This window comes from Sorex fumeus, unplaced genomic scaffold (genome assembly GCF_029834395.1).
Source record: "Sorex fumeus unplaced genomic scaffold, SorFum_2.1 ptg000128l, whole genome shotgun sequence".
NCBI classification, from domain to species: Eukaryota; Metazoa; Chordata; class Mammalia; order Eulipotyphla; family Soricidae; genus Sorex; species Sorex fumeus.
In genome coordinates, this window is record NW_026606185.1 from 51,083,974 (window position 1) to 51,108,079 (window position 24,106).

The following is a 24,106-nucleotide window of genomic DNA, read 5'->3' on the forward strand; positions in this document are numbered from 1 at the left end:
CCAGGCTCTGGGCTTTGACCTCCCTTCCTCCTCTTCCTCTTCCTCCTCCTCCTCCTCCTCCTCCTCCTCCCACCAGCATGTCCCCCGTGAGGTGACGCCATCCGGCATAGCTGTTGCTAAGCTGGGTCAGAGCAGGGCAGGGCTTCCAGGGGGAAAGAAACTCTCCACTGCCCTCCCTGAAATCACTTCCGGGGCCAGGATTGCTTCTAGGTGGCTCCTGCTTCACGTTCTGGCCTTGTGGGGCTCCTTCCACCTTCCTCTCCCCACCCCCATCTCCCATGGCCGGTTTCCCCAGCGTGAGCAGGGGATGGACAAGTGAGGCCCAGGCCGTTTGCCAACCACTCACTGCCCTGGCCAGTAATCTGAGGGTCCAGACCAGGTAGCAGGGTAGTGTCTGCACATTGACTGGTGGCCGCAAGTCCCCCCCCACCCCCCCACCCCGGCCCCTCGCTCCCACCAGGGAACCTCACCTCTGCTGACTTGGTACATCACGGGAGTTATCATGCAAATTGAGTTTCCGGTTCAGGGCCTGCGGGATGGGTTCTGGGGAGTTGGAGCTGCTGGAGCCCCTGCGGGTCTGTCTAGACATGGGGCCATCTGGAGCCCCAGGGGGCGCTATTCATCACTGGCCCTCCCTGCCAGCCAGGAGAATCCCCCTCGGGGCTCTCTGCGCCCGCTCTCTGTAACCCGAGCTGGTGCTGGCCAGCCCCCTGCTCGGCGGTCAGGTTCCCGTTCCTGGATGGCCCGAGCTCCCCTGGTGACGAATTCCCGCATTACCTGAGGGATTTGCACATCGGGCTTGTTCCTCACGGCCCCGGAATGTCCTGGGGTGGGGCGGTTTGTCGGCCCTGGTCAGCCAAGCCTGGGGGAGTTGTCAGGGACAGGATCAGCCTTTGGCCAGGGCTCCGGATTCATTTTTTTTCTTTTTCCCCTGAGAAGAGCCAGGATAGGGCAAGATTTCTAGACTGTGGCTAAAACCCACAGGGAGCCCAGCCAGGGCCCCAGGCAGGACGCACCCAGCGGCAAGGGCAGCTGGCAGGGGGCGCTGCCCAGGGTTCGGCCGGGTCAGGCTTTTTTTTCTGCATGGAGAGCCGCCTGGCCCACCGAATTCCGATCGAACGTCCGACCCAGGCGGGATTCAGGGCACTCTCCATCTACCACCCCGCACTCTGGGCACGCAGGAAGGGACACAGAGAACTGCCAGGGCCCCGGGGGACACGGAATGCAGGAGGAAGTAAAGGGACACAGACAGACCCCCACGAGGTCCTCGTGGCCCCTTGGGATTCTGTCTCTGCAGTTCCTGCTGGTGGCCAGCCACCCTCCGGAGACCCTAGCACACAGGACCCCTGAATGAATGATCATGACCATGGGTCGGGTGGGAACTTGTGCGGCTGCTAAACCCAGAGGCGTGGGGGAACGCGGGGGTGGGGGGAGTTGGGGGGACCCAGCATGGATGTTTCTTCCCCGCGTTGGGGCAAACAGCCTTGTCCCCACTCAGTAGCAAAGTCAGGCCCCGTCACTGGGCTGCCCGGCACCCCGAGTTGGCCGGGCTTCCTGGCACCGTCTCACCCCCTCCCGTCTCATGTCTCACTCCCTGCCCCGGGTTCAAGCCTCTCCCGGGACCGTCAGCTCTTTAGCTGGTAAAGGTAAAAGTAAAGGCCCTCCCGTTGATCATCGATTTGCTCGAGCGGGCCCAGTAACGTCTCCATTGGAGACTTTGTTTTTACTGTGTCTGGCATATCGAATACTCTCGGTAGCTTGCCGGGCTCTCCGAGAGGGGCAGAGAAATCGAACTCGGGTCGGCCGTGTTGGCCGCTTATAAGGCGAACGCCCTACCCGCTGTGCTTCAGGCCCAGTGAGCGTTGCGAGCAGCATTGGCGGCAGCAGAGAGCAAGCCGTCGGCATCCGACTCGGTGCTCTCCAGGCGTCCATTGTGTGGGGCGATGAGGAAGGACCCGCAGCGTGACCTCTGGGGGCCAGGAGGAACTGTCCCTGACCCCCTTCCCTCCTGCCCTCCTTTCCTGGCCTCCGAAGCTCCCCATGGCTGTGTCTGTCCACCCCCGGCCCCCTCCCTCCCACACCCTCAGCCAGCCATTGTTGGGCACCTCTCATGACCAGTGAGAGTATCTGTCATCCCACACGTGTCCCAGGATCTGGTTTGGTGACACTGACAGTGGCGTGGCCAGAGTGGGAGTCATCCCTGGTCACGGCTCCAGCAGCTGCTGGGGTCAGAGGGGCAGGTACAGGGTGACTGAGGGGTGAGGATGCCAGCCCAGAGAAGGCCTCTCCAGGGGCCATTAGCTTTCCCAGCCCAACACAGCAGTGGCGTCCCCCAGGAATTCGGGCCAGTGACTCAGAGGAGCCCTCTCCACACGCCCCAGCTCAGAAGTGTCCTCGGTTACCATGTCCCCAGTGAGTCCTCCTACCTTCGATGGGAGCGATTTGTGGTTTTTTTTTTTCCTTTTTGGGTCACACCGGCATTGCACAGGGGTTATTCCTGGCTCATGCACTCAGGAATTACTCCTGGCGGTGCTGGGGGACCATATGGGATGCTGGGAATTGAACCTGGGTCAGCCTTGTGCAAGGCGAACGCCCTACCTGCTGTGCTATCGATCCAGCCCCCAGGATCCTTTTCTTTTTTTCTTCTTGGTTTTTGGGTCACACCCAGCGATGCTTAGGGGTTACTCCTGGCTCTGCACTCAGGAATTACTCCTGGCGGTGCTGGGGGGACCATATAGGATACCAGGGCTAGAACCCGGGTCAGCTGCGTGCAAGGCAAATGTCCCTACCTGCTGTACTATTGCTCCGGCCCCTGATGTGATCCTTTTTTCTTTTCTTTCTCCCTGTGCTATAAGGGTTTGGTTTTTGGACCATATCCAGCACTTGGTCAGGGCTCACTCCTGGCGGAGCTCAGAGGACCATATGGGGTGCCAGGAATCAAACCCATGCCAGCCACATGCAAGGCCAGCGCCCTACCCACTCTATCTCCAGCCCATTTTGGGGGTGTTTTTTTTTTTTCATTTTTGAGTTTTATTTTTGGATGCTCACACTTTTGAGTCGCAAGTCAGTAGATGACCGATAGGTTGTAAGCATTGGGACAGCGGTGTCGAAGGGTAAACTGAGGCATGGTCTTGTGGTTGTAGGCGGGTAAGCCGGTGTGACTGTTCGCAGCAGGGTAAACTAAGGCAAGGTCTTTCTCAGTGTGATTTTCCACATGCGGATCCAGCTTGCGAAGGTCGCATTTAGGGCACTGCTGGGCCTCAGCCTCGCCGCCCACTGGGCTCCCGAGGGGAGCAGCATCCCCCTCGCGCCTCGACGCTCCTGACAGGAGCCTGACAGAGCTTTTGTGCAGAGCTCTGCCGGGTGCACTGAGGAAGTGGTCCCAGAGCCTCCTCAGACGTCCCTGATGGCCCGCGCCCTGGCACCAACCCCACCCCCTGGACCCGGTGTGGCGCCATCCATCCCTTCCTTGGGCCTGGCCTCAGTTTCTCCTCTGGGCTGAGAGGAAGTTGCTGCTTTCTCACTCTTGGTCCGGAGCTGCCCCGTCTCTGTCCTCGGCACCTCCGCGTCCTTCTCCTGCTTGGCCCTGACACTCGCAACGGCAGATCTGAGGGAACGGGAACTCGCTCTCAAGCCGCAATGCACCTCCCCTATGCCCCGCCTGGCCCAGTCCAGCCCAGCTAACAGAGAAGGCCCACGACACCCATCCCCATCTCCTCAGTCAGGTTTGCAGGCTCCACGTCCACTGGCCACCTCCAGACAGATGGGTTTTGTGTGTCTGTGTGTGTGTGTGTGTTTGGGGTCACACCCGGCGATGCTCAGGGGTTCCTCCTGGCTCTGCACTCAGGAATTAGCCCTGGCGGTGCTCAGGGGACCATATGAGATACTGGGAATCGAACCCAGGTCAGCCGCGTGCAAGGAAAATGCCCTACACGCTGACTGTGCTATCGCTCCAGCCCCTGGACAGAGGCTTTCTGACACGTTTGCAGGACAGGGAGGGCTGCCTGGCTTCCAGAGGCTTCCAGAGGCCACCCCAGACCTGACCCTCCCACCTGCTGTGGGCGTGAGTGGGGAAGCGCTCTGGCTTTACACGAGGGAAAGGGGAGAGTCTAGTAGCGGGGCCATCAGAACAACAGGAACTGGCATGCGGAGCCGCCTCCGCCGGCCTGGGGGGGCCGGGAGGGGGGAGTTGCTGCTTTGCCGGGAGACGCGTGGGGAGCCCCAGTTCCAGCCCTCGGCTGTCGCAACGTGCGGCTGTGCTCCGCCAAGAGGGTTCTGCAGCTGAGCTATGCAGAGCGAAGTATTATTAGAGCCGGCATCAGCGTGTCTGTAACTGAACCCCGCGCTCCCTGGCAACCGTCGCCAACAACACGTCTAACAGAAGGATGCAGGACCTTTTTTTTGGGAGGGGGGAGAAAAGAAAGAAAGTAAAATAACCGACCTCCTCTCCGCCGAGTCGTAAACAGGGCCGGGCTGTTGTGGGAAAGACAACGTAGAATCGGGGGCTGGTGCGGGCACCGGGTTTCAAAATACAGTGCCCTCTGCCAGCCTTCCAGAAGACTGCCGCATGGACATGCCCCCGGGTTTCTCTCCGGGCCGCCACTCAGGGCTGTGTCTAGGGCCTTGGAGACGCAGAGGGGCGAGTTTTGGGGGGCACTGAGGGCTCTGTGTAGCTTCTGGGGGTGATTCTCATCAGGAGGGTGGGATGGGGTGGGGTGGGGTCTTCACCTGCTCTGCTCAGGGCTGCTCCTGACACTGCTTGGAGGCGGCGGGGATGGGGCAGTGGGACCCAGCAGGGCTGGGGGGTCAGACCCGGGCTCTCCCGAACCCTGGGCTTTGCGCCTTCTTGCTCATCGCGAGTCTTTGTCCCAGAAGGAAGCACTCAGCTGCCCCTGGAAGATACAGTTGGGGACACAGATCTTGAGCCAGTGCCCAAGGGCCAGCCCCTGCTCCTTCCTGGTGCCTGCCCCACAGAGGGACCGACCAGTCACTCTCCTGGGGAACTCGAGGGTTCAAGAGAATGAGCTCCTGCCCCCCCCCAACCGCCTGGCTATGCAGAGCAGGGAGGAGGGGGCCAGGCCATGAAGCTCAGCACTCCCACCACTGCTGCGTGTGGGGTTCCACAGGTGGGGGGGGGGGGCGGCCGGGGCCTGGGCGGACATCGTGGGTCACAGGTCCTGCTGTGTCTGGACTTGTACAGAGCAGGGGTGCGGGTAGGAGGGGGCCAAAGCAGCCCCCTCTCAGTTATTTCAGTTCGCTGGCATCTCCATTAGAGCCTGGAGGTTAGCTGGGGGGGAGGGGGGGCACGGAGACCCACCCCCGGGAGATGGAGGTGGACGTGATGTGTCTTACCCAAAGTTGAGGGGGCTAGATGAGGACATTGGGGGCAGCAGCACCCTCCCCCCTGGCTCCCGTGCCACCCCTCCATAAGCACGGGAGGGAAAGGTCTGTCGCATGAGGCCCACCCGGGGAGCTCAGAAGCCGCCTGCGGTCTATTCTCCCCCCCCCCCCTTTTTGGTTCACATCCGGTGATGCTCAGGGGTTACTCCTGGCTCAGCACTCACTCAGGAATTGCTCCTGGCAGTGCTGAGGGGACCATATGGGATGCTGGGAACCGAACCCAGGTTGGGTACAAGGCAAGCGCCCTACCCACTGCGCTATGGCTCCATCCACTCCGCCTGTGGTCTCAGCTGCCCCTGCCATACTCCTGCCCTGCCCAGCAGGAGATTTCCCAGCTTGTGAGTGTCTGAGGGAGTGACCCCAGTGCTCCCATGGGCTCTGACTGCGTGCGGCCAGAGCCACAGTTACGGGGCTCAGCTGGCCACTGTCCTCGCTGCCCAAGCCTCCCCGTGCACTCCAGGCATGTGGGCTAATCTGACTGCTGGCCCAGTCGGCAGCCCAGGGAGAGACTCCATTGCTGCATACATTCCAGAGCCCAGTGAAGCCCCCAGGCCCACCCACTCGGCCCCCTCCAAGGGGCACAGGAAGCCCTAAGGGGAGAAGGCCCAGGCAGAGAGGGTGGGCTGGGTGCAGGCCTCAGGCTGCACCCCGAGGGCCATGTGGCTCCCCCACACCTCCCTCCCCCCTCCCCAGGAACCATGTCCTGCGGGGGCTAGTGCCTGCTGGGACCACCCACCCAGAGTCACAGCAGGTGGGTCCCAGGCCCTCTTGCCTCAGGTGTCACCCTCAGCTTTGGAATCAGTGAATCTTGCCTTTCTGATTTTTCTGGGTTTTTTTTTTTTTTTTTTGCGGAGAGGTGGGTGCACACCCAGGGGTCCTGGGGATCTCCCCAGGATGGCGTGGGGCCTCCCGTATGCAAAGCCTGTGTGCGACCCGTTGAACTCCCCGACCCTGTTGGTGCCTTTCTGCCAAGGCTCCTTTTTTTGGTTTTGTTTGTTTTAATGATTGTTTGAGCATCTCGGCGCTGTGACGCACAGATGTGTCCATAGCAGAGCGCGAGGTGTCCAGTGTTTCAGCACTGACCCACTACCAGTGTCCACTTTCCTCCTGCAATGACCCAGGCTCTCTCCCGCCCTCCAATCCTCCTCCCTGACTGACAGGTGCGTTTTTCCGGTGAGTTCTCTGTAGTTTGAGCTCCCTGCTTCCAGAAGGCTCTGCTACAGCTCAGGGTGCTGGGGGCCCCACCTGCCCTCAGACCCCCACCCACCTCTCCTTTTTTTTTTTTCTTTTTTTGGCTTTATTACCACTCCAGCCCCCACCCACCTCTTCTTACTCCGCCCCACCCCCCACCCTCCATCTCTGTCTCTCCCTGGTCTTTCCATCCCGTGGGTGCTCGCCCTGCTGGGACCTTGCTTTCCCTGGCATGTTATTCCAGGAACAGGCCAGGGACACGGCCATCCCACCAGCCTGTGGCCTGTTCCCAACCCGCACACCTCCGCCTGTTCCTCCTGGGTGGGTCTTGGTGCCGTTGGGACCCGTATGCTGTGTTCGAGCTCCTGCTGACACTTGAGTCAAAGACAGGACTTAGACCCATTTCCCCTGCTGCCCAGTGCGGGATGGGGAGAGGAAAGTGTCCTCTGATAGCGTCAAAAATCAGAGTTCCCCCGAAACTTAAGGGCTGGCAGGCATGCAGGGGGAGGGAGAGGAGGAGAACCAGCAGCCCCCATAGAGAGGTTTGGGACGTCTCCATCTGAAAAGAAACAGCAGCGGCAGAGCGAGGAGGGCCCCCGGGGGCCCTGCCCCGGCCAGGTGGAGCGGAGACTGTGCCCCGGTGCCCACCGGGCCGTCACCTCTGTGTCCGAGAGAGGCGGCTAGGCCAGGTGCTTAGCAGGACCTAGAGGGTCAGCTCCAGGGGCGCAGGGGGACAGAGATGTGCAGAGAAGAGGGGCAGGTGGTGTCCCCACCCCGCCTCCGCCCTGCTTCGGAACCGTTTCCCCACCCACCGGACACCCTGCCAGGCCATGTCCCAGCCACCCCCCCACACACACCCCACACCCTCCAGCCCGGATTCACTTTCCCTGCTCAATCCCCTGACAGACCTTGACCGGGCTCTGCCCTGTCTGAGGCCGCCAGGCCAGGCCGGCCCCACAGATAAGTGGGTTATCGGAGAAGGCGGCTCAGGTGTTCCGGCCCCAGAGGGTCACCCCTGGCTGGCTGGCAGCTCCAGCCCAGCACCTCCCGGCCAGCAGGAGACAGCGCAGCCGCCGGCGGGAATCCGAGCTATGCTAAGCTCCCCAGCGTGGCCTCGCCGCCGGCCCGGGTCCCGCCGCCCAGCGCGGGCGCCTCTACCTGCTGGCACGCCAGGGCCCGCGGAAAAAAATCCGCCTGCGGGTTATGCAACCCTGGCTCCCCGGGGAGGCGGCCGCGGAGGGAGGGCAGGGCGGCCTCGGCCAGCCCGGAGCAGGGGTGGCGGAGGGTCACTCGGAGGGAAGCGTGGCCTGGAGTCATGGGGCCGCTTCGATGCTGGGAATGCCAGCGGCCCGACCCAGGGAGGGGGGCTCGCCAGGGCCGCTGGGCCACAGGACGGAGCCGCCTTCTTGGCTTTTACTTGCAGAGTGTGTGTGTGTGTAGTCTGTGTGTGTATGTGTGAGTGTGTGTATGTGTATGTGTGAAAATGTGAGTGTGTGTATTTATATGTGTGAGTGTGTGTATATGTATCTGTGAGTGTGTGTGTAGTATGTGTGAGTGTTTATGTGTGAGTGTGTGTATGTGTGAAAATGTGAATGTGTGTGTGAGTGTGTGTTTATATGTGTGGGTGTGTGTGTATGTATGTGAGTGTGTGTGGTATGTGTGATTGTGTATGTGTGAGTGTGTGTGGTATGTGTGATTGTGTATGTGTGAGTGTGTGTATGTGTATGTATGTGTGTAGTATGTGTGAGTGTGTATGTGTGAGTGTGTGTATGTGTATGTGTGAAAATGTGTGTGTATATATATGTGTGAGTGTGTGATTGTGTATTTATATGTGTGAGTGTGTATATGTGTATGTGTGAAAATGTGAGTGTGTGTGAGTGTGTATGTATATGTGTGAGTGTGTGTGAGTGTGTATATGTGTGAGTGTGTGTATGTGTGAGAAAGTGTTTGAGTGTGTGTATGTGTGAGAGTGTATATGTATGTGTGAGTGTGTGTATTTGTGTGAGTGTGTGTGTATGTGTGAGAATGTGTTTGAGTGTGTGTATGTGTGAGAGTGAGTGTGTGTGAGTGTGTTTGTATGTGTGAGTGTGTGACTCCTGCAGAGTTGGAGGCTCAAGCCCCGGGAAAGGCACCTGCGGCCCCAGAGACCCCTCCCAAGGCCCCTGCCCGTGGCCCTTGCCCCATCGCCCAGCCCGGCGCCCACACTCAGTCCCCAGCCCTGCCTGACAGCTCCTCCGGCCACTTGGGACACGGCCTGACCTCTGGCTGCCCTCCACATGCGCTTCCGTTAAATGGGGCCGAAACACAGTGCTCCTGTCAGTGTTCCTTGTCTGGGTCGGAGGAGCTGACATCTCATAAACGGGGTTTTTTCTTTCTTTGGCCCTTGAGGAATTCCCGTGCTCGAGATTCCAGCCAGGGGATGCCCCAGGCCCTGGAGTCTGTGGCTGGGAACTAAGGCACAGGGACACCCCCATTCCCTGGACCCCCCACCCCAAGGAGGTGGGCTCTGTGGGCAGGGCCAACTCCACCCGGAAGCGGTCAGCCCCTGAGGTGCTGGGCATCACGGGCTCCCCGGGGGAGGCCGTAGGACAGAGGCAGGACTTGGTTGGACTGTAGGAAACCAAGGCTGCAGTCCTGGGTGCAAGTCAGGTGTGCGCCCCAGCCTTGTGTCAGCGAAAGAGCGGTGCCCCCCAGCTCACGCCTATTTCTCTAGCTGGTACTTCTCACCCTTTCAGGCCGGAAGCTCGTTTTAGGTTCTGGTTGTGTATTGGGTAGAGGTGGGGAGGACCTACACATGACAGTGCTCAGGGCCACTGCTAGGTTCCTCCTCCTCACACTCGGCTCTTAAGTGCTCTCTCTGGCCCCAAAGGCTCTGTTTCAACCCCAAATAGAAACATGTCCCCTCAGTGTCCTGAGCATCATGCCAGGCTGGTGTCTGGGGTGGGGGGTGGGGGTGGGGGGCTGGGGACAGCCTGCCCAGGGCCCTGCTCACCAGGCTGCCCAGCCACCTCTCTCTCTCCTTCCCTCCCTCTCACTCTCTCCCTCCTTCCCTCTCTCTATCTCTCTCTACCTCCCTTTCCCTCCCTTCCTCCTTCCCTCTCTGTCTCCTTCCCTCTTTGTCTCCTCTCTCTCTCTCTGTCTCTCTCTGTCTGTCTCTCTCTGTCTCTCTGTCTCTCTCTCTCTGTCTCTGTCTCTCTCTCTCTCTCCCTCCCTCCCTCCCTCCCAGCATCAGCTGCCCCCAGGCTCCAGGTGCTGTTCAAGGTCCATCCTCACACAGACAGGTGTGGTTGTCAGACGGGTGTGGTTGCCCCCTCCCTAGGGCTGGGTAGTTCCCAGGAACCGGAAGCAGAGCCTCAGGATGTGGGGTACAGACCAGCCCAGCTGGAGGGGCCTCTCTCCTCCCTGCCCCTACAGACCCAGGCTCCTCCCTCCCCCATCCCGGCCTGGGCCATGGCCCCGACTTCCCCTGCCTCGACTTCCCTGCAGCTCTCAAGCCCCCTGGGCCACGTCCCAAACAACAAGGAGAGACAGATCCCTGCCTCGCCCCCCCCTCCGAGCCTCAGTGTCCTGCTGTGGGGTCAGGGGTCAGAGGGGGGGGAGTGGCAGGTTGTTGAACCCCAAGGTCTGCAATGTGGTACTTGGGGTCCAGGTGCAATTTGAATGGCCGGTGTGGAAGGCCAGGGAGAGCCGGGGACCCGCTTGGGGGTGGCCTAGGAACCCGAAAAAGCAGCAGCCTTAACATCATCGTTGTCATCAGTGTTCATGGTCATTTGGGGCTTTAGTCTGCAGCTGGTGATATTGGGGGCTACCTCTGGGCTCCCACATACAGCCATGGGCCCACCGCCCTTTGCTCTGTCTCCCCAGCCCCTAGCTGCCCTGCAGACACCCTGGAGGAAGAGGCACCTAGGTTGCTCAGCGGCCAGGTCGGACCTCCAGCTGTGCCCGGGGTCCCTTCCTCCCTCCCCCAGGGCTCCTCCCCTAGAAGATACAGGGATGAGGGGCTGGAGCCATATAGCACAGCAGGTAGGGCGTTTGCCTTGTAAACTCTCCCTCTCCTGGCCGTCCTGGGTTTGATTCCCAGCATCCCATATGGTCCCCCGACCACCACCAGGAGTAATTCCTGACTGCAGAGGCAGGAGTAAATCCTGTGCATCGCCGGATGTGACCCCAAAAGCAAAGCAAAAAAAAAAAATACAGGGGTGAGAAGCAGCCAGTGGACCCTCCCCACTCTGTTATTCTGGGAGGAGGGTTTGGGGAGGCAGGGAGGGCACACCCAGCAGTAATCAGGAATCGCTCCTGGCTGTGCCCCCGGGGACCATATGGGATGGTGGGGATGGGCCCTGGGTCAGCGGGGTGTCAGGCCAACGCCCTCCCCACTGTCCTGTAGTTCCTCCAACGCAGACGTGCTGGGCGTGTGCTCGGGACGCCTCCTCGCTCTGCTCACTCATGAGGCTGCAGGTGGAGCTGCCAAGCGCAGGCCCTATCCGGGGCTCCCCACCTTTGAGGCTGCTCCCCAAATGCCCAGCCAGGCCTTGCTGGGAGTCCGGGCCCACCCGGCAGCCACGAGAGTCGCCTGCAGGGGGCGCCCGCGTCAAGGTCAGCCCCTCCCAGCTCTCCCGGTGGCCCTTGAACCCTTGGACAGAGAGAGGCTCTGCACCCAGCCAGGGCCCTTCCGGCCCCCAAGGCAACCCGGCCCAGTCCTCATGGAAGCTTCTTGAGGTTGCAGGAGCGGTACAGGGACTTGGGGTACCGGGTCCCTCAAGAGCAGCTCCTGGGCAGAGATCTCCCTCCAAGCAAGCCAGGAGAGTGAGACTGCGTCATGGTTCTGGACGCGTCCATTTGTCTGGCATCCTTGATTTTTCCTTCCCGAAGGCTGGAGGAGGCTGTGGGCACCTCTGAGCTCCCACACACACACACACACACACACACACACACACACACACACACAGTCCCTACTGCAGCATGGGAAGAACAGAAGGGCCACAGCGCTGGTCAGGAGGTCCAGGGGCAGCCTCTCGGGGTCACCGTAGCCCTGAGAGGGGACAGTGGGGACCCCTCTCCGCTCCCCACACCACCCTGTCCCAGTGGGGACACTGGGCCCCAGCACCAATGAACCCTGGTCACCATGGGGACCAGAAGAACCCCCCTCATGGGATGCCTGGGTCCCCCCCCCAGAACTGCTGCTGTGCTTTTCATGAAATCTTCCGGTGGGCGTCTCCGAGTGGCCAAGGAGCCAACCGTGCCCTAGAACGTGCCAGAGACCCCACCCAGGAACAGAGTTCTCAGCTGCTCTGCCAACTCTGCCAGGCAGCAGGAGGGAGAGTGAGGGGGATCCCTCTTCACCCTTGGACTCCTTGAGCATGCTGGGTGCTCTCGAGAGGGCGCCGGGCCCTCGACCAGGGACCGGAGCCCAGGGTCTGTGGGGATCTGGGGGGAGAGGGAGGAGCCAGTCAGGGTCCGGCCTTGGAGGGAAGCCACCTTTCCCCAGTACCTGTCCCTGGGGTGCGGCTGATCAAGTCAGTGGTGGGACCGGGGGTTCCCGCAGGAGAGAGGTGAGGAGCGACCCAGGGCCGGGAAGCCCTTCCGTCTTGGGCGCTGCGTGAGGGACAGTTGGTGGCAGGGCCTGGATGCCTGTCCTGGCTCATGCCAGGGAAGCTGGGGTGTCTCCGGGTCATTGCTGTGTGTGGAGCCCAAAGGCAAAGGCAGCAGCCAGCCTGTGGGATGAGTACCTGATCCCGGGGGCATTTTCTCCTAAGGGTGCCTCTCCCTGCTTCTCTCTGGGAACACCCACAGCCAAGATGAGTGGGAAGAGCAGGGTTGGAACCCAGACCCCGCCGTCTCTCAGCTGTTGTCCTTAGGCAAGTCCCAAAGCTTCTCTGGGCCTCGCCTAGGAAATCCAGCCAATAGAAGCCCCCTCGTGGTTCGAGTGGGTGTGGTTTGAAGAGGGGGGCAGAGAAGCAAGGACAGCTGAGACCCTCGCCCTCCGGCCAGGTGTCTGCCCCGCCCAGCAGCCCTCACCTCCACCCCTGCTCTGGGCGGTCATGCTCTGGGCACTCAGGGACACCCGCTGGGTGTGGACTCCATGGCATGTGAATAGCCCCCTCTCACAGATGGGCAAACAGAGGCATGGAGAACCCCAAGGCCACCCTCCTCCCCCCCCACACACACACACACTCTGGGCAGGCCAGAAGTGTGTGGATGAGGCCCTGGGCAGATACAGGGAGCACAGTCCATGTGGCTATTCAGATGGCGGTGACCGGCCTCCTCCTGCAGGCTAGCAGAGGCCAGGGGCTCTCGCTGCTTTCCCGCCCAGAGACTCGGTGGGCAGGCCTGTCTCTGTCCTGCCCCTTCTGGACGGCAGGGCCCTGCTGCTGCCCCCTCCCCCCCCCCCCCCCGCCTCCACCTGCACCCCACTTTCCAGCCCGCCGCCCTATTGTTTCATGAAAAAAGACAGGAAAAGTTCCGGTTAGTTTGATCTGCATATGTTTGGGGGCGCCCAGAGGAGGCTCCGACTCTGGGTCCCAGGGGCCCTGGTGTGTGGGCAACTGCTGGTCCCCGTGTGTGTGTGTGTGTGCGTCCGGGAGGGCCCCTTGGCCAGGGAGGCAGGGCCGGTGAGGAAGGGGCTTCCCTCTGTGCCCGTAGCTGGCAAGCCTTGATGAGTGCGCAGGACACGAGTTTGCTGAACAGGGGAGGGCCCACAGCTGTCTCCTGTCTGACGCTCTGAATTATTGAGAGTGAGGGCGGGTGTGTGTGAGCCGGGCGCCAGCGCTCAGCCCCCAGGGGCCCTCCTAGGGGTCCCAGCATACGGCCCGGAGTGGCACCCCCAGGAGAGGGCCACTGTGGCAATGAATAGCTCCTACACATGGATACGCACACGGATACACAGAGGAACACACAGACACACACCCAGATACACACATACATGGATCCACAGAGACATAAACACACACCCAGAGACACAAACACACACACACACACACACACACACGGGTATACACAGAGGCAAACATACAGACACAGAGACACACACACACGGATACACAGAGATACAAACAAACATACAGACCCACAGAGACACAAACATATAGACACAGACACACATAGAGACACACATACAAGGATACACAGACCAGAGACATAAACATACGGCCATAGACACACAGAGATACACACACATACATGGATACACAGAGACATAAACACACAGAGAGACACAAACAGACAGACACAGACAGACACATAGACACACACACAGATATGCAGAGCCAAAAAAACATAGACACACACAGACACATATGGATACACAGAGATATAAACACACACAGAGGCACAGACAGGCACAGACAGACACACGGACACAGAGACACAACACACGTGGGTACACAGAGATGCACACGAACAGCTACACAGACACATAGCTATGCAGACACGGATATACAGAGACGCACAAACACACAGAGACACACACAGACACACAGACACCCATGGACACACAGACGCACAGGCGCCTGTGGACGTGTGCAGACAAACTCGTTGCTCTGTCGCGACTCTGCATTTCAGCAGTGGCCTCTGGCCAGGTGCCCCTTTGGCCCCCGCAGGCCCCTGCGAGTCCACCCCCGCGGGCCTGATGGACACCGTGCCCCTGTGGACACCCCGGCCGGCCTCCTTATGAAAGGGGAGCTCAGAAACAGGGTGTCGGACTCAATCAGAAGAGGCAGTGTTCGAGCGCTGTTGGGTGGGACCCCCAGCCCGCACCCCCCCTCCAGGAGCCACAGCCAGAAGCCAGGGAGCCAGGCAGGCCGCTCGTGAGCACTGTGTGTCCCCGTCGTCCTCCACCCCCTCCTCCGGGCCCCTCCCGGCAGCTGGCTGTGCTCGGAGGGGCCCTCGGGGTACGCGCAGACCCCCGCCCTGCCTGCCTCTGGGAGCTGCTGCCTTTGGCCCAGCCCCTCCTGTGACCCCAGGGACCTGCTGACTGAGGTTTGCTCTCTGGACCGCGCGCCCTCCCCCCTCCTCCCCCGCCAGCCCCCGCCGGTGCCCCGCAAACACGAGCCAGCTGTGTGCAGACAGAGCCCTGCATCCCGTGGCGTCACCACCGCGGCCGCCACCGCCGTGGGGCCGGCCGCTGCACAGGGACATTTCCAGGGAACTCTGGGGGCGGTGGCTGGGAGGGCCGAGCCACGCTCTGATAGCAGGGACGCGGCGTCACCGTCTCGGGGACTTGGCGGGGGCCCCAGAGGCCAGTGGCTGTGGGTGGTGACCGGGAGAGGCCGCCAGACTGGAAGGAATCTGCTGTTTGAGAAGGGTAGGAAACAGGCCGGGCGGGAGATAACAGCCCGTCCCGTGTCTGAGCCGCGCAGACTGCTGCCCGGGACGGCTGGAGCCGGCCGGTCTGCGGCCCTATCTGGAGAGATTTCTGTCCCGGTTGTGAAAGTGACCTATGGAGCCGGCAGCAGGGTTCAGGGCCTGGCCGAGTCGCTGTGTGGCCCGGCCCTCCCCCTACCCCCCAGCTCGGCTTTCTCCTCTTCCAGACCCTGGCCAAAGAGGCAGGGAGGGGCAGCAGGGGGTGGCCAGCCCCAGGAACATTCTTGGGACTCAAAAGGGCCTGGATTTCGGCCCCCCTCCACCCCCCCACCCCCCTGCACCCAATCGTCCGGTTGACTTCTGAACTTGGATGCGGCCCCTCATATTTCTGGCGCTGGCTCGCCCTGGCTGTAAAGTAGGGATTATTTATATCTGCCCTGCAAATCGCCCGAGTGTGTGTGTGTGTGTGTGTGTGTGTGTGTGTGTGTGTGTGTGTTAGGAAAGGCAGCTCGAGAAGAGTGTGTGCACTGTAAGGGGACATATCGGTGGAAGGGACTGTCTTCATGAAAGGGCTGGGGGCTCCAGAATTAAGACCTGAGACTGGGAGCTGGAGCAATAGCACAGTGGGGTAGGGCGTTTGCCTTGCACGCGGCCAACCCGGGTTCGATTCCCAGCATCCCATATTGTTCCCCTGAGCACCGCCAGGGATAATTCCTGAGTGCAGAGCCAGGAGGAACCCCTGAACATTGCCGGGTGTGACCCAAAAAAGAAAAAAAAAGAAGGAAAAAAAAAGAGCTGAGACTGGAGGGGGGGTCTTGGTGGGGGTCGGGTAGAGTAGTAGTGGCTGGAAGTTGAGTTTCGGGGATGAGCAGAAGTTGGGTCGCCTCGAGCCCAGCCAGGCAGGAGGCTGCCTGCGGGTGGGGGCGGGTGGGGTGCCGACCCCAGACTTGCTGACTCCAGTGGAAGGTGGCGTGGGCCAGGCCAAAAGTTCTGTCTCTCCACCCCCCCCCCCCCCACACTGCCCGCCCGCCCTACCCCCTGCAGCCCGGCAGGAGAGAGGACGCCAGCACCCGCGGGCAGGGGCGCCTCTGCCTTCCCCTCTTGACCTCCCAGTCCCAGGAAGCCAGCTCCGCCCGGCGCCCACATCCTCTGTGCCAGGCTGACCTGGACGCCGGCCCGTGGCGGGTGTGGGGAGCTCTGGCAGGGAGGCGGGCGGGGCCCAGAGAAGCTATTTAAAGCACGCAGCGCCCGCCTGCCGGCCCGGGACGCTGCCCACCCGGGCCCGCTCCCTGCTCTCTTCCTCAGCCCAGACCCCCCGACCCCCCACCCCGGGCTCCAGCTGACAGACCAGGGTCCCTGGGAAGCCATGGGCAACAGGTCCTCCAAGTAGGGGAGCTGCACCTACTGGTATCGCGGGGGTCCCCAAGCCTCCCATAGGGCTTGGCGTGACCCCCCGCCCCCCGCCACCAGGCCCCTTGGCTCCAGCACCTGATCAACAGAGCAGGGGCAGTGTGGGGAACCAGAGGGCCGAGGCCAGCAGCCACCGAGCGCCAGGCACTGGCAAGAGGCAGAGCAGGAAGTGGGGGCCGCTTGCAGGCCTGCTAATGGCCTTCTGTCCTGGGCCCCCCATGGCTGGTCCTCAGACCCCCCTTCTCCCCTCTTTTGGGGCAGTTGGGCAGGGGCAGGAATCAGCCTGGAGAGTGGCTGGACCCCCTGGGCTGAGCCGTTCCCCTGACCCCAGCTGGTCCACACTGCGAGTGGCACCGGTGTTGTTGAAATGGTTTGGAACTCGTGCCCGGGGCCCTTCCTGGGGAGGTTTGGCCGCCCCTTAGAGTCTGCGTCCTTCCTCCCGCCTTGGCTTCCAGTGCTTTCTTTGGTGAGATGACAGATGAAAAGTCTTGTTCTTAAGCATCCTTAGAAAACAGAAAGTTGGCAGCCCTCACAGGAGGGGTTCGGGGGCGGGAGGGGGGGTTCCAGGAAATCCTGGTTCCCAGGCCCAGCCGCAAGGGTGAGGTTCCCACAGAACTGGCCAGGCGGGGCCCCAGGGAGCCCAGGCCACAAGGCTGCTTGTGGCTTCACAGCAAGGGGGTCCCGCGCGGCTGGAGAAGCCCCAGACCTGAGCCGCAGGGCCGCCCGCAGCCAGCCGGCACACCGTGGCCAGCCACTGTCGAGCTGCCCTTGCCCCCCTCCGTCCCTCTCGGTGCCAGCACAGGCTGTGGCACCCGGACCGAGAGTCGACCACGTGTCGGCTGGGCCCCTGCTCAGAGCCAGGCGGGAGTTGGGTCCCTGGCGTCGGGGGAACTTTTGTGGCCGGCATGCAGGGTCCCTGGGTTCTGTCCCGAACACCGCCCCCCCCCCCCCGCCCCGGTCCCCAAGTTCCAGACTGGGAAGAGCAACTGATTGCCCCGAAAACCAGCCTCCGGGTCCTGAGCCTCATGGCCCCATGGGAGTCTGGCAGAGAAAGCACTCACTCCGAGCACCACAAGCCCCTGGCTCGGAGAAAGGGACCCCAGCGAGATTTCTCGGAGGCGCGGACGGAAGAAGTACAGGGGGTCAAGAAGAAGGGGGGAGGGGTTGGAGCACAACAGGGCCAGAAAGAAGCGGGTGCGGGGCCAAGGAGAGCGTCGCTGGAGGAGGGGCCTCTCGGGGCAGAGAGCTGGCCGGGGGACTGGGGGCACTCAGGGCCCGGTGGTCTGCGGGGCTTGTGACAGTTGATGGGGAGGGGATGGCGAGCCCCGAGCAGGCATCGGTGGGTAGGACAGAGACTGGGAGGCGCCTCCTTGGGAAGCCGGGAGGGCTGGGATTTGAAACTCGCACTTGGGCAGAGAGGTTGGATGCCGGGCACTCAAGGGGTCTCCACAGGGAGGTTCCACCCACCCACAGGCCCATGAAATCACACAGGGTCTGGCCCTAGAGCATCATGGGACAAGCTTGGAGGTTCCCTTGGGCTGTCCTTGGCCCATATCTCCTGGCCACAAAAACTGCAGTCAGTAGCCACATGCACCCCCCCTCCCCCCCGCAGAAGAAAGGCTCACGCCCCCCCCGACCCCCGACCCCCCCCCCGCCTTCTCCCTGTCGGCCCAGCCCACACCTGGGCGCTGTGGGGTGGTGCTCCCTCTCAGCCGTGCTCACCTCCCCCACCCCACAGACCAGCCCCCAGCCAGGCCATCTGGGGGAGGCAGGAATCCCCTCCTGGCTTCTAGCAACAAAACCAAACATAACACACCCACCCAAGATAGACTCCTTTCTCTCCTTCTCTTCCCTTGTCTCCTTCCTCGCTTCCCGCTGGCCTCCTGAGTGAGGAGACTGCTAGGGGCCTGTCCACTCGTGGCCTTCCCACCTATCTGCAGAGAGCAGGGCGTGAGCTGGGAGCCCCCCAGCCCGGCTCCCCATACTCCCTGGGTGGGGCGTGGGGGGTGGAATCCTGGCATGACCCCTGTGTGGTGAGAGAGGCCAGGCCTCCCAGCGGCAGGGTCCTGAAATGGACAGGGCGTGGACAGGGGCCCTGACCAGCTTCAGAGTGTTCAGGGGACCCCAGTCTTTTGTACACCCTGCAATGGCCTGTGAGTGAGTGATGGCCGGCTGCGTCTCCCCATGGGGGGGGGGCTGTAAGTGGTGGCCCCATCTCACCACGGGGGGCTGTGAGTGGTGGCCCCGTCTCCTCAGTAGCGCCGTAGCCATGGCTGGCCGTGGCTTTTACCCGGCAGCACCATCCCCCGCTCTCTGCTGTGTGCCTTGGCCGACCTGGGGTCTCTGGGAATGCCTTCGGCCTTGGACAAGTGACCCGCTCCTTGCTCCATCCCCTCTGCCCCTCTGCAGGTTGGGGCGAGGCGTGGAGGCCAGAGCTCTTGGTGCCCCCGGCAGGCTGTGCAGGAGGGCCGTAGTGTGTGTCGAAGAGCAGGGGGGTCCCGCTGAGCTGACCCCGGGGAGCAGGGCCAGGCTCGGGGAGAGCTGCAGCCTGGCCCTGTCTGCATCTGGACGCCTGGCCCCAAAGCCGGGGCCCCACAGCTGCAGGCGAGAAAGGCCCTGCCTGGGTCCTGTGCTTTCCCCAGGGCTGGCCCCTGCCCCTGCCCAGAGCTGGGGCCTCCTCCTCCTCCTCCTCCTTGCCTCCGCCCTCTCCTCCCGGGCAGCCGCTCCTCTATAAACGCCGGCTGGGGCCCAGCCCCCACCCCGCCCGCCTCACTCGCAGTCCTGCAGGAACCACGGCCCCGCCATATGGTCAGCCTGGCCCAGAGAGGCCCTGGGGATGGGACTTTATCTGGGGCCTCCAGACCACTGAGGCCGGGCGGGCCGGGGTCAGGACGTAGCCGGGAGCAGCTGTGGGGACCCACCTGTCCTGACTCTGGGCAGGGCAGGGCAGAGGAGGGGCCGAGCAAACGGACTGCGTCCACGCAGTTCCCAGCTTGGGTCTGGAAAGGAGGAGAAAGAGGCGGAAGACCACGGAGCAGAGGGCGTGGGGGCAAGAAAGAGGAAGCAGGGACCCAGCCCCCACGGGAGAGGCCCCAGCCCCCCTCTCTTCTCCTCATCTCCCTGTAGCTCCTGGCCACCTCAAACCCAAGCGGCCTCCACTTGGGGACCTTCAGTACACACAGACGCACAGGTGACCAGCACTCCCAGCCCCCAGGCCAGCTGTGGCCACCAGGGATGCAGTGAGCCAGCTCTGAGCCTCCCGGCCACTCAGGAGTCTCCTGGCGGAGGGGGGACGGTGTGTGCCCCTCTGTGACCTTAATATATGTGTTCATGCCCACATATGAGAATGTGTGACCTTGTGAATTATTCATGCCGTGTGAGTGGTATGTGAGTGTGTGACCATGTGTGTGTATGTTCTTGTCTCTGTGGGAGTATTATGTAACTGTGTGTCTGTGTGTTCATACATGAGTGTTATGTGAGTCTATGACCGTGTGTGGTGTTCATGCCTGTGTGACGGTGTGTATGTATGTCTGTGTATGTTCATGACTGTGAGTATATGTGTGAGCATGTGTGTGTTCGTGACTGTGAGTATATGTATGACTTTGTGTGCTCATGACTGAATGTATATATGACTATGTTTATGCTTGTGTGTGAGTATATATGTGAGCATGTGTGGTTCATGACTGTGTGAGGATATGCGTGAGCATATGTGTATTCATGACTTAGTGTACGCATGAGCATGTGTGTTCATGACTGTGTGTGAGTATATGCATGAGCGTGTGTGTTCATGACTGTGAGTATACACATGAGTGTGTGTGTTTGTGACTGAGTATATGCATGACTGTGTGTTCATAGCTGTGTGTGAGTGTACACTCGTGTGTGTGTTCATGGCCGTGTGTGCGTGTGCGTGAGAGCATGTGTGTTCATGGCTATATATGAGTGTACACATGAATGTGTGTGTTCATGGTTGTGTGTGAGTATACACGTGAGCATGTGTTCATGACTGTGAGTATACACGTGAGCATGTGTGTTCATGGCTATGTGAGTGTATGCGTGAATGTGTGTGTTCATGACTCTGAGTATACATGTGAGCGTATGTGTTCATAGTTATGTGAGTGCATGTGTGAGCATGTGTGTTCATGGCTGTCTGCGTATACACGTGAGTGTGTGTGTTTATGGCTATGTGTGAGTGTAAGCGTGAGCATGTGTGTTCATGTTCACGTGTGAGCGTATGCGGGAGCATGTGTGTTCATAGCTGTCTGAGTAGACACGTGAACGTGTATTCATGGTTGTATGTGAGTGTACGCATGAGTGTGTGTGTTCATGGGTATGTGTGAGTGTACACATGAACGTGTGTGTCCATGACTGTGCATGTTGTCTCTCCTTCCTCCAGAGGACGTTCTCAGTGTAGCCAGTGCCCAGCTGTGGAAGGTGTTTTCTCTTCCCCACCCCTCCTCACAATTCCCCTTCCTCCCGTCATGCTCCGGGCCCTGAGGTGCTGGGGGCAGAAGGCCTGGCCTGGGGTGTTTGGGACCGGCGTCTCCACTCCCCCGGATGGCAGTGTCTGTCAGCCCAGGTGGCCACTCGGTCTTCTCGTCCACTGGACACACCATGGAGCCAGAGGTGGTCATTCAGGAGGATAGGCGGGACTGTGGGTGGCCACTCTAGGGGTGGGGTCGGAGCTACGGGTGGTCAGTCTGGAGGAGGACACAGCCACAGGTGAGTCCAGGAGAGGAGTTGAAGCCACAGATGGTCAGTCTGGGAGGACTTGAAGCTGTGGGTGGTCACTCCGGAGGGCAGAGGGTAGGTCTAGGGGCCACCTGAGTTCTTGCTTGGGGCTGTCAGGAGTGGGGTCCAAGAGGAGGGCTCCCTCAGGAAGGTGGGGTGACCGCCCCTCTGGCCTCAGTTTCCCTGTGGGAGTGTGTGTCGGGGGGAGGGGGAACACCATCTCTCTGGACTCTTCTCAGGCTGCTCAGACACATGAGTAGAAGAACCGTTTGACTGCAGGTGCCAGGAGACTGGACCTCTGGCCGTCAGTCCTGGGGTCAGTGAGTGAAGGGGAGCCTGGCAGGAGGGTCTCCCCGGCCATGCCCCTGCCTGTGTGGGCTCCATGCTGTAAGGCGGTGAACTGCCACAGGGGTCCCCTGTCTGCCCGGGGGACAGCCAGCCCTGGATATGGGGGTGACCTAAAGTGAGGACGCACCTGCAGCCACACACACACACACACACACGCACACACACACACACACTCCCGGGTCATGGCTTCGAGTAGAGCCTTCACCCTCGCTGTGTCCTAGTTCTCTCCTAGGAAGAAGGGACCAGCCAGGTGCCCCTGCCGGGCTCTGGCGGAGAAACCAATAGACGGGACTTCACGCTGGCTTATATTCCAGGAGTCTCTTTCCCCCTTTTTTCTGATTTTCCCCGCCTGCATATGTTTATTGAAAAACAACCAAAACGCGGCACGGGTCTATCAAAGGCTAGCGATGGGTCTATCACAGGCTAGTGATGGGTCTATCACAGGCTAGCGATGGGTCTGTCGCAGGCTAGTAACGGGTCTGTTGCAGGCTAGCGGCGGGTCTCTCACAGGCTAGCGGCACATCCTGGCATTGGAGCCTCTCACGCCCGACCCCAGGCGTCCAGCCCACTCCTGTGAGTGGGAGCCCCACCCCCAGCCCAACCTTTTCCTTCCCTGCCCCCCTCCGGGGACCGTCATATTTTTCACCCAGTCCAGGGGTTGTTTGGGTTGTGATTTGTTTGTGTGTTTGTGTTGGTTATTTATAATCCACGAAGGAGAGAAACCATCCGGCCATTGTCTTTCACTTTCTCGCTTGCTTCACTTCGCCACCTCAGCTTCCATCCAGGCCGTCGCCAAGCGCCAGGTCTGGGCTTCCGGAGAAAGCCGCCCTGGCCCGCGGCTGCCCTGAACTCCCGGTGGCTGGGGGGGAACCAGCCGGGCATGCACAGACCGGAGAGGTGTTGCAGAGGAGGCTGTCTCCCAGCGCCCAGCAACCCCTCTCCGTCCCCTCTCCGTCCCTGAACCTCCCTGGGGCTCCCCGGGGGAGTCTCCGGGTACGTGGGTCTTTTTCGTGGGTCCCTGAACCTCCAGGCCCTGAGGGCGTGATCCCCGGGCATAGCGCTGGGAGCAGCCCCTGTGCATCTCCCGGTGTGGCCCAGCCCCTGCAGAAGACACATCTGCGTGTCGCTGTGGGTGCCCCTGTGTGGCGCGGACATCACCACGGCTGTGGCCGGGGTGCTGGGCCCCGCGCAGAGGCCGTGAGGGCAAGAAGTCAGAGGCCGCTGGCGCTCCGGCCTCTGCACCGACGTCAGTGTCCGGGCGCAGAGGTGTCTGGGTGGGGGTGGGAAGGAAGGGAAGGACCGGCCCGGGGACGGTCAGCCGTGGGCCGCAGCTTTGAATTTGCCCGCTGTTGCTGCTGCTGCTGCTGCAGCTCTAGGCCCAGACTGGGGAAGTGGCTTGCTCGGGGTCACTCGGCCGAAGGTTAAATAAAGAGGAAGTTCCAGGCGGGGAGTCCAAACAAAGATCCCATGGCAAGGAACTGGAAAGGTGTTGCTCGGGGCCTTGGGGAGGGCTGTGTCTCCAGGGAGCCCCGAGTTCCAAGGGGAGGGTGGTGGCGGGGAGGGGACAGCAGGCAGACTTGAGTCATCGAGGGGCCGGCTGCCAGGTCCCACAGGACACCCCCTGGGGCATCTGGCCCCTGGCCCAGCTCAGCCGCCCCCTCCCCAACCCCCCCCACCCCACCCCAGCCACGTACCCGCATCGGCCCCCCGAGACGTTTCCTGAAAGCCTTGAGAAGGCGCGGGGAGCGGAGGGGCGGCTGGGCGGTCCAGGGGCGCAGGGCCAGGCCTCGCTGAGAAGCCGACGTGACCGGCCGCCTTCATTCTCCTGGGCCTGCCGGGGATTCCAGAAGAATGCAGCCAGGTCCGGCTCTGAAGTTCCCACTTCAGACCCGCCCGGCGGGGCTCCCCACCGCCCCCACCCCCTCCCACCCCAGGCGCCTTCACAGCCAGCCTGGAGGTAGGCGAGGCGCAGCCTGGGGCCGCGGCGGTGCAGGGGGACACGTCCCCCAGCTCCCCAAGCGACCGGGCTGGCCTCCAGCCGGCATCCCCCCGCACCTGTCCGCCCCACACACGCCATCTGCCGAGGAGGGCCTTGGCTCCCGGGACACGGCTCCCGAGACAGTCACGTCTCTGCCCGGGAGCTCGCGAGCAGACCTGGGGGAGGAAGAGAAGGCGCCAGACGGGCAGACGCGTCCGCCGGAGGCTGGCCAACTGCGGGCCATGTGGCGGCACCTGCCACCAGGTAGCCCGACACGCCTCCAACTCCCGTGCTGCCGGCTGGTCCAGCCAAAAAGACCCACACACCGGGAGGCCCCCCCCGGGGAGCCCCAGGGCCCCCTGGCAGGGTAGTGGCCACGCAGAGGGAGGATCTGGGTGTCCAGGGCACATCCTCCCTGAGCTGGCAGACAGGCCGGGGGTGGGGGGAGCAGCCGTGTCTGAGGGGCCAGCTCCCCCACCCCTCGCCCCTGCTGCGAGGAACGTGCACCCCCACCCACCTTCCCTCCACCCCTCCAGTTCACTTGGGTGTCCTTGTTTTGTGTTTGTTGGCTATGTCAGGCTGCTCCTGACTCTGCCTGCAGGAATCACTCCTGGTTGGGCTCAGGTGGGGCCCCCCGGATCGAACCTGGTTCTACCACAGGTCTCAAGGCAAGCACCGTCTTTCTGTTTTTCCAACTTTCTTTTCTTTTCTTTTCTTTTCTTTTCTTTTCTTTTCTTTTCCTTCCTTCCT

General features: G+C 61.7%; 1 protein-coding gene across 1 annotated transcript in view; it reads left to right on the plus strand.

Moving 5' to 3' along the window:
- CTIF (cap binding complex dependent translation initiation factor) overlaps positions 1-24,106 on the plus strand; it is a 159,976-nt gene that overhangs the window by 82,599 nt on the left and 53,271 nt on the right. The window lies entirely within an intron of this gene.